The sequence below is a fragment of the Malania oleifera genome, chromosome 7 (assembly GCF_029873635.1).
Source record: "Malania oleifera isolate guangnan ecotype guangnan chromosome 7, ASM2987363v1, whole genome shotgun sequence".
Taxonomy (NCBI): Eukaryota; Viridiplantae; Streptophyta; class Magnoliopsida; order Santalales; family Ximeniaceae; genus Malania; species Malania oleifera.
In genome coordinates, this window is record NC_080423.1 from 50625677 (window position 1) to 50638428 (window position 12752).

Consider the following 12752-nt stretch of genomic DNA (forward strand, 5'->3'; position numbering starts at 1 on the left):
CAAATTTCGAGGACGAAAGTTGTATAAGGAGGGGAGAATGTAATAACCCCAAAAAGGAATATAGAAGATTAGTGGAGTGATTCCCAAAAAAAAAAATGTAATTAATTAATTAATTAATTAATCCGATTTTTTTTTTAAAAAAAAAAGAAAAGAAAAAATACAAAAATAATTAAAATTAATTTTTATTTTTATTAATAAAATATATTATTATTAATATTAATTAAATTTATTATTATTATTATTATAACTCTCTTGAAGCTTCTAGCTTCAAGAGGTTTGATTTTTTTTATTTTCGTTTGTTTTCTTCTTCTTCTTTTCCTGTGCGCAGATAGACACACTCTCTCTCCCTCTCTCCTCAATTACGTGACAGATTCTCGCCCGATCGAGAATCAAAAGATACTGTTGAGCTTTATTCTCAACTGCCGTCATTTCTATCGGAGCGGATCGATGGTAGGAGCAGCGTAGACGTATCTCCTGGGGTAAGCCAATTTCCCCTTTTTCTTTAATTTCTTGCATATTATAAGTCTAATTGACGAACGGACACCACCACAAGAATCTAGGGATGATTCTCTAAAAGTCTAGTGGGACGGAATTCTCGTGGGGTCGTCGTGGGCAAAACCCCAAATTTGGGGTACGGGGGTTATTAAGGGGCTTATTTTTAATTAATTAGAATAAATTTAGAAATGCTAAAATATTGAGCATCTAGGATTGAGGTAGGATTTCTAAAATTTAGGGCCCAGGTGAGCTCCGCGGGTGTAATTTCGAGACCCGCAGGCATAATTCAGGAAATTAAGTGAGCTGTTAAATGTTAGTTTAAATGTTAATTTGAGGTATATGCAGCCTAGGGAATGTTAGATGGGTATTATTTTGAGGAAATAGGTTAATTAAACTGAGAAAAATGCAAATTGCAAGAGTTGAATATCGGGCGCCAAGGGCGTAAGATTTGGGTCCTAACGAGACTCTCAGTAAGTTAAGTAAGGGGTATAAATCATAACAGTATTTTTATAATTGCTGTGTGAATTAATATGTGAAAATGAGCATATGGTATTTTTCCTGAAAGTTATTATGATATAAATATTAGATAAATTGTATGGCATTTGAGTAATATTAAATTGTGATGCTTTGCAGTGTGAAATTAACATATTATGAATATTGGATGAAATTGTGTGGCACATGACATGTGTTGAAAAATGTGAAATTTAACGATGTGTATTTTATGAGAAAATATTGAAACGAGAATGATTGATGTGGTTAGTGGAAAATAATGAAATGTGATATTTTTACGTGAGTAGAAATTATTTGCATGAAAAATGAGATTGTACAAATTACTAGTATGAGTATTTTGGGAAAATGTGAAAATACGTGAAATATGTTACATATTATTTGGAGATGATAAAATGTGCATAGAAAATGATAACAATATTTATATTGAACTGAATTGTAATATACTAGAATATGATTGATGAAATACCAGTACCGCATAATGATTGCGAGTATGTGGTAGTGAACCCTGATGGATGGTTATGATATTGAGCATGGTACCGTTGCTAGTGATGTTAGTGCAACCACACGGACTCTTGGAGCATGTGGCATGACAATCGACTGAGCCATTTTGTAAGGTTGTTGGACCCCTTGAGTCCAGATCAGGGTTATAGGCCAACTAGTCGTACTACAGAAGCAATATGTGATATGATATTTCGATCTAACCTGGTCGGCCAACCGCGGTTAGATCCAGCCTTCAAGCTGCACAACCTTGACCATGGAGGGAAGCATGGCGTGGATAGAAAGATCTTTAGGGTGGCCATGAGTTACAGACGTGATGTTGGTATTCGATACCAAGGATACTCATGAGCCGGAAAGTAAAATGAATATGGAAGGCGAAAGAAAGATAAAATTAGCTAAAATGAGAAATGAAAGAAAGAATGAAAATTAAGAAATAAAGAATATTAAATATGAGAAATGAACTGTATGAGTTAATGACATAAATAATTGAGGCGAAGTGAAACTCTCCGCCTAAGGGCTTACTGAGTAAGGTGAGTGCCCTGATAGATATCAAATATGGCCATACCCGACTGCATAACGTGTTAGGGTAGAGGGAAGCTACCTGTATGGGCAGGTAATCTTCCCTATTCTTAGGAACTTCGCAGGTAAAAATGTGTTGGAATGATTGATTTTGAGAAATAATTTTTAAAGCTTATAAAAGCTTGTGTTGTATATCTACATGACTATGAGAATATATTTTCCAGTGTATTTTCTCAGGTGAAATGTAATTTTGAAAAGTAAAGCATGTTATAACTGAACTCATATGGCCACACACTGTAAATGATTTATTCCTTCTTATTGGATGTGTCTCACCTAAATTATCTAAATTTTTCAAGGAATAGGGATAGATCTGGTGATAGAGCTCCGTGATCATAAGGAGCTGGGACCCTGACACACAGGGTGAGTTTTGTGGACTAGGGGAGGTGTAATTCCCCTAGAGTTATGTTGTCTTTAGGTTGTGATGGTAGTGTATATATTTGTATGTATGTTGATACTCTGGGTATTGTATTTTGGTAGTTAAGTATGTATTAACTTCCGCTGTTAGATTATATAAATAAAATAACTTTTTACTTGGTACCCAATGCGGGTCAGGTCGTATGAATGATAGTCGGATTGTTGACATGGTCGATTTGTGGATGTTATAGATAACGTGTAAATTATTTATTATTATTGGAAAAAAAATTGTACAAAAATCGGGGCATCACATCCCATGGAGACAAGCTTGCGCGATGATGATGATGATGAGGAGAAGAGGTACTGAATCCGATGGTGGTGATGACAATGCTGAAGACTATATATATATTTTTAATCTTTTTATATTACAAACAATTTGATTGTAATATTTGCTTTTGCTACAGCTCTTAACAATACTCTTTTATCATTTGCTACTTCCTCTTACTGTTTATTTTTTATATTCTGAATTGCATGCTGATTTTGGATCTTCTTGAATATTATTTGCATACTTGTTATTGGATATCTAGATTGGACATCTTGATGGATGTTTGACTTGAGAATTGCATGCTGAGTTTTGGACCATGTATTTGTGAACTGATTGCTGATTTTTTGTCCTAAGATGATTTGCATGTTATTTTTTCTTGATGTCAAAATTGGGAGAGGTGTGTGGGAAAATGATAATTCATATTAGGAGAAGTGTGTGGCAAAATGATATGTTAGGAGAAGTGTGTGGCAAAATGATAGGTCATGCTAGAGAAGTGATAGGTTTATAGAAAAGTAGTAAAGTAAAATTAATGCATGAACTAATGCATGAGTGTTGATATGAGTCTTTCATATTAAATTCATGTTTATGCATGCTGAATGTGTTTATCTTATGAATGGATAGCACATTGTCTAAGGAGATATTACATTCAGGGGGAGTAATGCTTGACAGTTTGTTACATGTTTTGACATAAGCTTTAAACTTGTTGATATTCATGTAATGACTTTTTAGGGGCAATCTAAATGTAAAAGGGAGCCTTATTAAGGCTTTCTCATTTTGCTCCTTATTTGTCATCATCAAAAAGAGGGAGATTGTTGGCCTAACAAGGCTAAATATCATTTTGATGATAACAAATCAAGGTTACTTAATGTGTTTTATGTTGAGTTTCAGGACTCAAGTGTTTTATGAAGTCAAGTGATTCTACTTGAAGAAATGTGTTGAAGCTTAGACTTAAAGTTACAAGTCATGACGAATATGAAGAATATTGAAGAATTGATAAGAGCTCAGATGGTTATTGAAAGTCGTACAACATGAAGACTTAGGAACTTAGATGGTTTTATTTTGATTAAGTTTTATGTAAGTACTTCTATTCTCAATATTGAAGTTGAAGCTCTTTGGATTCTTTTTGGACTTAGGGAGCTAATTTAAACATGGAAAATATGTTCATAAGGTCTAAAATAATTTTTCCAAGTTAGAAATTTAAGTTTTTGAATTAAACACTAAGTAGTTAGTGGTCAGGCAACCGATGACTTTGCATCAGGCAACTGACCTGCTACTAACTGTTATTATGCGCTATTTTAATTAAGCTCACGCGACTAACCCTATGGATCAAGCAACTGATGCCGATGTTTTAAACTTATAACAGTGTGGATTTTGTTTCTAAATTTGAACGTTTGAGTTTCCAAACTTGAAGAAAAATTGGGGAAAAAGGTAACTATTGTTTCTACTCTATATAAAGTTAAGCAAACTAGGTTAACCAATACTCACATAAAATTCATAAATTCGTGTTATACTCTTGAAAAATATACTGAATAGCTATTGTGAGTTTTGTTGAAAACCTAACATGAAAGTTCTAGTTTGAGTTTTAAATCTTCATTCTACAATCATAATATTGTTAATATCTTCAAGAGCTTCTTCTCTTTATTGGTTTATTGAAATATATTGTGCTCTAATGTGTACAAATTTTGCTCTGTTGAAGAGAATTTTTATTGTACAAACAAACTTGTATTGCTGGTTTTGTTATTAAAGGTTCAGGTTGTTGAATCATTGCTCGGCGAGAGGATTGTTCCAGTTGGAGAGGGGTCTCCACCTTGAACGGAGAGAGGGGTGCTTCACCTATTCAACAAAGCGGGAAAGGAAATCCTCAAAGCATGTTGCTTGAGGCAAGGACGTAGGCTGCTGGCCGAACCTTGTAAAAAATCTTGTGTTCGCGCTTCTTCTTCCGTATCTCTTTAATTCTTGCAAGTTATAATCTGCGTGTATGTTTTAAATTCATTGGAAACTTGATGAATATTGGGATTTTATTGTGATTGAATCAAGTTATCATCTTGAATTTTGGTTTATGTTATTGGATTAAAAAATCAAATAAGAACTAATATATGAATTCAGGTGTGAAAATTGCACAGGTAAAGTGTTTGTGATTGGTCATTTAATTAAAGCATAAGTGTTAAGATAATCCAAGTTGCATTCTTGAATTTGTGTCTTGACAATATCATTCACTATTGGTGAAAATCATATTCTAATATTTGATCAACTGAATTAATTGAAGTTTAAGTTTGGTTTGTAATTTTAGCTTTCATATTCATATCTAGGATTGTCGATTGGTATAGTACAGTCACTGATTAGTTTATTGTGATTGTGTGGTTGTGGTGATTTAAATTAACAAGGGTTAAGATAAATTGAAATTTTTCTAAGAATTTTAATTACCGAATTCACCCTCTCCCTTTTCTTAGGATTACATCCTTAATTTCATATTCAACAGTGATAGTATTTGCACAATGGTCTGCATCCAACATGCAGAAGCTATAGGTATTCAATAGTGATAATACTCATACAATTGTCTACATCCAGCATGCAAAAGCTTTCCTATATCTATCCAACCAGCATGTAGAGGCTTACATTAACTATTTAATCAGCATGCAATACTCAATAGGATGTATCCATTAGCATGCAATATTCAAAAAATTAATATCCAATTATCATGCAATAATTATGCTATCAACCATATTCCATCAGCAATATCATTCCCAAAATGTGTTCATAAAGTATAAAAAATATATACAATAACAATAGATTGTTTTTTATTTTTCATTTTTTTTCTTAGAATAGCACATACAAACAATAGATTCTCCCCCTTAATATCAATTGTCCCTCAACCTAATCAGCATAACATTCCCAATATACATCAATCAACCATTCATATGATCATATTAAACCATATATATTAAAAATTGAAGTCATGCATGATTAAATAGAATGTTTTCAAAACAAAATATATTCATAAGTTCTCCCCTAAAACTTAAGTTATCCCTCAATATAGTCTTCATCGGCTGCATCTTTTCCTTAAGCTCATTCTCCCCTTAAGATTAAGTTCTTATTCATTTTGCATTTTTCTTTACTACCTCCCCTTTTTTTTATCTTAAATAAAAAATTCTCCCCCTTTTTATCTTAAAATAATATATCCATTTTTATAAGCTTTCTTTAGCATTAGCTCTCCCTCTCATTAAAAGGAGTCTTATCATTTATCACACTTAACCAAAAGTTAGAAGCCTAAAACACTTTCTTATATAGTCAATGCAAATGATCTCCATCTTATAATCCTTGGTTTTGGGTTTCCCATTTATTAGTTGGAGCGCTTTATGGGAATTAAACCAATCCCTATATATAAGCCAAAACTGGTTGAGACTTGCTATGTCAGACTTTCTAAGTTTAATTGCCTCATTAGTTTTCTTCGCGTAGTTTCCTCAAATTTAGCAACATCACATTAAGATTTGAATGTTTGGGTGATTTGGTGGAATTGAGGAGATAAAGATTGAAAGATCAAATGATAATATTTCAGTGCAGGAGTAACAATTTTGAAGTCCAATGATTTTATTTCCTAAAATAGGCCTTTTGGTTACTTGAGTCGAAGTCAATAAGGTTCTGCTGATTAAGATAAACCTTTCGGTTGCCTGAATTGGTTAAATTTTCTAGGCCTTTTTGACTTGATAATTTTAGCCTTGAATGCTTAGTTTAAATGGCCAACTAAGCTTCAAATAACTTCCCTACAATGCAATAAGCCTATTTCTCTTCTTTAGTTATGAAGCGCAACATGTGAATGGATCAATATCAAATGGCTTTTCAATTTTGCTACTTGTGCATAGGTTTCTTTGAAATCGATACATTCTTCTTGATTGAAACCTAGTGCAACCAACCTAGCTTAGCTGCAGCCAACAATGCCATTCTAAGGATATAAAGCTTTAATTGATTAATTAACAGTCGAGAGCTTATAAGGGAGCATGGATAAATGCTTTTGTATAAATAATAATTTAATAATGAACAAAGAGTATTCAAAGGATATTTTTATTTTTTAGCTCAATCATATGTTGTGAATGCTAAATACCAATTTGCATTTCATAAACACTTTAAAGTTCATGGTTGAGTGGGGGTAACTTAAATTTGCAAGAATGTTCATTTTAGAGAACCCATCATTGTTTTAAGATTTTGATAAGATGAATCTTCTATTCAATATATGACATGAATGAGTATTGGGATCTAAAATACTTTCATTTATCCTATGAGGTTTCATGTTTGATTCTCAAAACGACACCCTATCTTTATCAAAAATATTATGAGGCTTTTCTTGTAACAAAAGTGCAGAATGATTACATATGTTTCTACAGTGAAGAGCGAGGATTTACCCTATATAAATAATTACTAAATATTTGATCTTTAGGGTGGTCCTATGTTAAGATAATCTCTCTTCCTAAATTACTTTGGCAATGATTTCCTAGTTAGAGTCCAAATGATGAGTTATGTATTCCTTGGTAGGGGATGCTCATTAGGTCGAGTATAGCCTGAGAATTGTTTTTCAATTTAGACGTAATTCCAAAGTATTTATAAGTGGACATTTTCAAAATAAGCATAATATTTTCATGCTTGTAGATTAAGCATGATAAGTATGCCCTAACTATTTTGGCAATGAGCACTAGGATTATATAAAGCTTTATTGAACAATGTTTTTGGTGATGAGAGACATTTTGTTAGCTTTACCGTGATCCCAAGAGGGGGGTGAATTGGTATTTTTAAATTTAATCCCTAGGTGAATGTTCTAACACCAGTATGTTCACAACCTTAAGAAATATCTAGTGCAAGTAAAGTAAATTATACCATAATTTAAATAAAGCAATTTAATTAACGCCACATGCACCAGAAAGTAGCAAAGTAAAAGTGACACACAGAGATGTTATCAAGGTTCAGCCAATTGCCTACATCCCTACCTTGGCCAACCAAGACAAGGATTATCACTATAACTTGCTCACTTAAAAGGGTGGAGCGGCACCTATACAAATTAGGTCAATTCAAGGGCTGACCTCAACCGATACATACAATCCTTACCGGGCTGGATTACCGCCTCCTCAGGCCACACCTAGAAACACTCAGATTTTACAATCAAATGGTACAACAGATAAGTGCTTTCACATAAAGCAAATTTGTACCCAAATGCGCACAATCACATACACATCAATAGCCTGGATATAGTGCAAGCTCAGTGATGCTAGTTTTGTTCAATCAATACTCAATACAGTATACTCAATATGAAGCTCAAGAGTATTCAACATAGTATAATTAGTATGATGCACAATTGTATTCAACACAAGCAAAGTCTTGGAATCTAAATAGGATATTTTCAGTAGCTCATCAATAATCCAAGTATACTGAACAGATAATCAAACTAGTTCCAAAAGGATTTTCCTCAATGAAATATGCACAACACTAGTTTGAATAATACTTGTTTGAAAAATCTTTGCACACCAAAAAAATAAAGCTATTGGACACTTGCAATGGAATGCAAATATCCTAAGCTTTCTTAGTTCAATCCCACACAAGATTTATAAAAGAGAAATTCGTGGGATAAACCTAAGCTAAAACTCCAAAGAAAAAGTTTCAAGCACATATACAAATGGGAGTATTAGCAATGAACAATAATCATATATACACAAGAAACACTCTCACGCTCTCAGATTTATCAAATGGGTGCAAGATATGAGAGTATTTTGACAAAGGGTAATTTTACAGTAGAAAGGATTTTTGCTTAATCACTTTTTGCTAATCTTCTCTCTAATCTCTCAAATGAAACGATATATATAGGCACGTGAAAAATTATAACCGTTCGGGATAGAATGAGTATTATTAAAAAGGACCCAAAAGGTTAAACTCCAATTAGCTCGAAATAACTCTCTTTTACCATGGTTAAACTAATTTTAACCGGGCGAGGTTCGGGTGGCTGAACCTTGGTTCGGTCGCCCGATCAGACATAGTTCAAAAAGTTATTTAACTAAGTTTGGTCACCCGGATAAAGGTTCGGCAACCTGAGTCAAAGTCAGTAGCCAAGCTTTGTGACTTCGGGTGCCCGGTAGAATCTTTGGTAGCTCGAAGACAGGTGTTCGGTCGCCTGCGGATATATTTGAACTAAAATCATAGGGCGCCCGAGTAGGTGAACAGTCCCTTTCGAGGGGTTTAGGCGCTTGAGGAAGATGTCTGCATTTAAGGTTTGGTCGCCCGAGGGCTATTCAACATTTTCACTTTCAAGGTTCGGGCGCCCGTGGAGTTTTGTACTCCAAAGGTTCGGTCGCCCGACTCCTCTTAACTCTAAGCACAATTATAACACACTCATATCTTTTATGCTATGTGTGTGAGTGTTGGAGCCTAGGCTCTTACTATGGTCTAATTGAGCTTATGCTATATCGTGTATGTATGATGTGCAGGTGATAAACATACAACCACAACCTAGGTTACTATTACGAACACATATAAATTATTACATACCGATATGAATTACAATTATAAAAGCAAGTCTTCGTGGTCTTCTTGTTTCTTCAAGTGTCCTTCCTTGGGATATTTTTTTGAACCTGCACAAGCACTTGACAATCATCAAATATCAGTATTTGTCATTATCAAAACCGGGTGCGACCTATGAGGTCAACATTCTCCCTCTTTTTGATGATGACAAATACACCATGCAAAAATTGCGTATAGCTTAAAAAAGCTCCCCCTAACAATATGCATCATGTATTTATTTAACCCAAGTTTTTGCCATACATCTCCCCCTCTTGGCAACAACAAAAAGGGCCATAGGAGTTAATTGTAGGCAAAAGGGAAGTGTTACGTTTATACATTAGGCATTTTGTAAAAATTTTAAAAAATTTCGATAGAGTGTCGTTTATAAATCAGACTTTCCAAAATGTATCATGTATAAAAAATAACTTGTTGGAGTTTAAAATTCCTAGCAGTTTATCTACTACTACCCAAACAGTTCAGTATGGTCCAACAGTCAAGTAAAAGTTTTAATACGAGTTATGCATCACAAGTAGTAAGCAATATGCATTTCATTCAATATAGTTATGTTATAGATATAGGACATGTGCACATAAGTAGTTATCAGCATTTACAAGGTACAAGGCAAGTAAAACACATTTCAAGCTCCCCTTGAATTTATGCAAGCTATTAAACATTTAAGAAACCTCTCTACTGTGCATTAGACCTAACTCATGTCTAATTTGGATTAACCTATCCTCAGGCAGTTTTTTAGTGAATATATCCACCCATTGTTCATTTGTGCATACAAACTCAAGAGCCACATCTCCTTTTTGCACATGATCACGAAGGAAATGATGTCTAATCTCAATGTGTTTAGTTCGTGAATGTGAGATAGGATTTTTAGAAATGTTGATTGCACTAGTATTATCACATTTAATTGGTATTGCTTCATAGTGCAATTCAAAATCCCCAAATTGTTGTTTCATATAAAGAGTTTGGGCACAACAACTTCTAGCCACAATATATTCTGCTTTGGTTGTGGATAAGGCAACTGAGTTTTGTTTCTTGGAGAACCAAGAAACAAGAGATTGTCCTAAGTAATGACAAGTGCCGCGAGTACTTTTCCTATCAACCTTACTATTGGCAAAGTCAGCGACAGTATAACTAACAATCTCAAAAGTAGTAAGCTTAGGGTACCACAAGCCTAACTCTATAGTCCTAACTAGATACCTATGGATTCGTTTGACAGCTTTTAAGTGAGATTCCTTAGGGGCAACCTGAAACCTAGCACACATACACAAAGTAAACATAATATTAGGCCTACTAGCAGTGAGATATAGGAGACTCCCAATCATGTCACGATACAATTTTACGTCAATAGGAATTCCTTGCTCATCTTTATCAAGCTTAATGGAAGAGTTCATAGGTGTACCAAGAATTTTGCAATCTTCCATATTAAATTTCTTTAGCAAGTCCCTAATATATTTAGATTGGCATATGAAAGCTCCATATATGGCTTCCGAAGAAGAAACTAAGTTCACCCATCATGCTCATTTCAAGTTCACTTTGCATGCATTTGGAAAAATCATTGCACAATTCATCATTAGTTGCTCCAAAAAGGATATCGTCCACATAAATTTGAACAATGAGCATATCATCATTTTTGGATTTGATGAAAAGTGTAGTGTCAATCTTGCCATGGGTAAACCCATTTTCTAGTAGAAAATCGCTAAGCCTCTCATACCAAGCTCTAGGAGCTTGTTTCAATCTATACAAGGCTTTAGACAACCGGTAAACATCATCAAGATATTTATGATTTTCAAAACCAGGTGGTTGTTCTACATATACCTCTTCACTAATATAGTCATTTAGAAATGCGCTTTTGACATCCTTTTGAAACAATTTAAAGTTTTTAAAAGCAGCAAAGGCAAGTAGCATATGAATGGCTTCTAACCTAGCAACAGGAGCATATGTTTCACAAAGTCAATCCTTTCTTATTGGTTATACCCTTGGGCAACTAATCTAACTTTATTCCTAATTACTACCCCATTCTCATCTTTCTTATTTCTATAAACCTATTTTGTTCCAATAATTGATTGATCATTAGGCCTAGGAACTAGAGTCCACACTTTACTTCTTTCAAATTGATTAAGTTCTTCTTGCATGGACATCACCCAAGATTCATCCTCTATGGCTTCTTTAATATTTTTAGGTTCTTCTTGGGATAAGAAAGAGGAGTGATTTACTATATTTCTCAAGGAGGATCTGGTCGCTACTCCATGAGATGGTTCACCTATGATTTGATCTATAGGATGATTTATAATGAATTTCCAATCTTTAGGCAATTCCTGATTTTCATTTTCATTATCTTCAGGAGATTTTTCATTTGCTTCCTGATTTTCACTTGCATTTTTTTCAATAGACATTTTTTCAAAGCATTTTCTAATATCAATATCATCCCCATCATCTTTATTAGAATAGGGATTAGATTCATCAAACACAACATGAATAGATTCAATTACTGTCAATGTTTGTTTATTGAAAACCCTATATGCTTTACTATTGAGTGCATAACCTAGGAAAGTGCTTTCAGCATATTTAGAATCAAATTTTCCTAAGTGTTCATTACCTCTAAGCACAAAGCATTTACAACCAAACACATGAAAGTAGGAAATATTAGGCTTACGATTTTTTCATGGTTCATAAGGAGTTTTATTAATCGAAGGTCTAATCATCACCCTATTCATAACATAGCATGCAGTATTAATTTTCTCGGCCCAAAAATAATTAGGTAAGTTATGCTCATTTAACATAGTTCTACCCATTTCTTGCAGTGACCTATCCTTTCTTTCTACTACACCATTTTGTTGAGGTGTCCTAGGTGCAAAGAAGTTATGGGATATACCCTCTAAGTCACAGTATTGCTCTATGCCTTCATTCTTGAATTTCGTGCCTCTATCACTTCTTCTGTGAGTTATTTTATATCCCTTTTCATTCTAGATTCTCCTACAAAGTTTAGTGAACTGTTCACATGATTCATTTTTATGTGCAAGAAACAACACCCATGTGAATCAAGAAAAGTCATCCACGATTACAAAAGCATAAGATTTACCACTAAGACTTTGCACAGAATTGGGTCCAAACAAATCTAGATGAAGCATCTCTAAAGGTCTAGTAGTAGATATGAATTTCTTTTTCTTAAAACTAGATTTGGCTTTCTTACCCATTTGACATGCATCACAAATTTTATCCTTTACCAAAGACATTTTAGGCAAGCTCTTTACTAGTTCTTTCTTAACAAGTTTAGACAACAAGTCCATGCTAGCATGTCCTAATCGCCTATGCCATAACCAACTAGTTTCATTTATAGCAGAAAAACAAGTAACTTGTTGTGAAGCTAAGTTATCAAGGGGAGTAGTATAAACATTTTCATGGCAGTTTGTAGTAAAAAGCACTTTGTGATCTAATCTATCTC